Genomic DNA, 3,147 nt, shown 5'->3' with positions numbered 1-3,147 from the left:
ATTCTGCAGCTATGCATAAATGTTAGTCAGATTTTTTTCTTTTCTTTTCTTCTTCATTATTTTATTTATTTATTTATTTATATATTTTATTATTATTTTTTTTTTACAAATCTAATGTCATATGATTTTTTTTCATGTCTTGTTGAGATGTAATCTAATATGTTTCCTAATATGTTGAGGGAATGCATTAAGCTTGGTTATTGGCAGCATTGAATGGCTTGTGGTATTTATGGTAATAAATTAGGGATCTTCATCTACAGTGTTATATTATTATATATATATATTTTTTTTTATTATAATTTAATGAATGCTTATAGATTTTGTCATTGTGGAATATATGGAAAGTGGAGGCTAGCCAGCATGCACATCATATGTGTTATAGCAAATTCCTGAATTGGACAAGAGCTTTTTAAAGGAATTCTTTGACAAAACTAAAATGAGGTTATTAGTGCCAGCATAGTTTCCATATGTAGAGACAATCCTTTTTTTTTTCTAAGAATTTGAGATTTAGTATAAAGAATTTTAAAGGTTTTGTCATTGGATTGAAAAGCTCATTATGTTGCTATATTTCTTTGGATTTATTTATAATGGTCATCTTGATTCTAATTCTTTTTTTGTCAGTGAAAGCTGTGTGAATGTGCAGTCCTATCTGCAGACAGTGTTCAGATGAGAAACAATGCATAATTGATCAATAATGCAAGAACATGCATAAAATTATACATTCAAGAACCCATCTTATTTTGTGTAGACATGAAAACTGCCAGTTTATTTTTTTGCAAAGAAAAAGAGAATAGTCATGCAGACAGTAGTGTAGGATGTTGCCTTATGTATTTTGAGATGATAATACAGTCAATAATGCAAATGAAGTTTCCCCCACCATATGTTATTTTAATATATATGTATATGATTTATTTGTTATAAATAAAAACAGCATGATGTAAATTCTTGTAAGCTTTAGATGTGAAATAAGAACATGTGTATTTAGAGAGAAAAAAAAAAAAAGTTTAATAAAAAAATCAGCTAGTCTGTAACCTGGAAAAACTATTCATCAAAATTGTACAATACTGGGGAAGAAACAAGGACAGATAAACAGAAGCCTTTTTGTAAACCTGGTAAATGAAAGGATAATTGTGCTAATCTTTTATTTGAAAATTACTCTGCGTGAGCTGCTAATAAGCTTAGCAGTTAATGCAGTTGACAGTTTTAAATATTCAATCAGTCTGTGGTTCAGAAAAAAGGCAAACCTCTCTTGTTTCCTTTAAGAAAAAATGGATTTGGTTTATTCTTTCAGTTTTTGAAAGCCATTTTCTCAGGTCTTTTAATCTGCCAAACTAATTGTAAATGAGAAGTAAAGATGGTCACACTGGGGAAGCATAACATTAATTGGTGCATGTTTTAGCATTACAGTTGAAATATCTTTTATAATGGTTATTTACTCTTGTATGCATTTCATTACATTTATTTTGATAATTTTGTGACACTATTCATGTTGAATATAGTAACTGTTTTTTAAGACTAAAATTGTAATTTGATAATTTTAGTTTATATGAAACTTAGGCCACAATATTGTTAATGATATCTAAAATAAAATAAAAAGTAATATTACTCCCTGATTATTAGATTAGAGTATTAGGTCTTTCCTTGGACATGAAAAGCAGAAAAAAATAAATTGCATTCAAACTAATGTAAGTGAATTTGTGGCAATAAAAATGTATCAGAAAAATAAAGGTGATTAGGATTTATTTATTTTGTCAGTTTTTTTTTCACATTACTTCTCATGATTCCATTTTGTAAAAAGAAAAAAAAAAATTATCATTGTGAATTTTGGTAGATATGTTATTCTTTGGACCAAGCCATAATGGTTCCAGGATTCTCTTTTCAAATGATCAGATCCTCTCTGTGACCTCATCTACTGTTGGTGTAATAAAATTAAAATAAAAAGCTGGTCTTTTTTGATAAACCTTATTTTATGATGAGACAAGTTTTGTAAGGATTCACAGCATGAAAGAGCTGGGAGACACTGTAGTGTGGGAAAATATCTTTTGATATTGTTTTATATGGGTGAAGATATATTTTTAAATTGATACGTGGATGAATATAGAGTTAGATATGGGAATTAAAAAAAAAAGAAAGCATGTGTTAGGCATGTGTCTGTGTGTCTTATTTTTTAATATGTTAAAAGCATAAGGGTGAAACGTTTAAAAAATAGAAATGCTTTGGGGAAGCACTTCATGTTTGATAAGACTGGTTAGCCAAGATTCTAAATTCCTCCACAAAATTATATGAATTGTTTTTACTATTTTTTTGTGTATTTTGTGTAATTTAGTTAACAGAGAAGTTTTACTGTTTTATAAAACCATACACAGACTTCTTGCTTTAAGTGGAAGAGTGCAGATAAAAGCAAAGAAAAAATAGGTGACAGTACAGTTATACAGCAATGCTAAGAGATATTCAGTGTAAAAGAAATAAATTAAAATGAGATCAACAATTTCACTAGAGTTGGAATCTACAAAACATAAAAAACAAACAAACAGACAAAGGAACATTTTTGCATAACTTTCTTAAGAACGACTATCTGACAAGTAATCCTTCTCAACTGTCTAGTCAGCTTGGATTAAAACTGACCTCATGACCGATTGTGGTTTGGAAACGAGCTTGAAATTTTTTTTTTTTTAGGGATTTTTATACTTTTTAAAATGGTTCTCTGCAGATGATGGACTCTGTTGGCTTTTATGAACAACACAAATTAAAAGACCACCAAGATGAAAGGTAATATACATGAGAAAAGGTAAGAAAAACCAGATATGTTGAGGTGGAAAGACAAGATTTTGGGAAGTCTGTACATAATTCAAAGCTTAATTACTTGTGCACTTAAAAGTGGAATTTGTATATCCTCTCTCTTCATTTCTTATCTCTTCTAGTTTGTTTTTTTTTCTCCCCCCATCTTTCCATCTCCCTCCCTCCCTCTCCCTCACCCTCTCCCTCTCCCCTTGCACTTTCCTCCTGCCCGCTCTTTCTTTCTTTCTTTCTTTCTTTCTTTCTTTCTTTCTTGCTTTCTTTCTTTCTTGCTTTCTTTCTTTCTTTCTTGCTTTCTTTCTTTCTTTCTTTCTTTCTTTCTTTCTTTCTTTCTTTCTTTCTTTCTTTCTT

The sequence above is a fragment of the Penaeus chinensis genome, chromosome 10 (genome assembly GCF_019202785.1).
Source record: "Penaeus chinensis breed Huanghai No. 1 chromosome 10, ASM1920278v2, whole genome shotgun sequence".
NCBI classification, from domain to species: Eukaryota; Metazoa; Arthropoda; class Malacostraca; order Decapoda; family Penaeidae; genus Penaeus; species Penaeus chinensis.
This window is presented reverse-complemented; position numbering follows the sequence as displayed.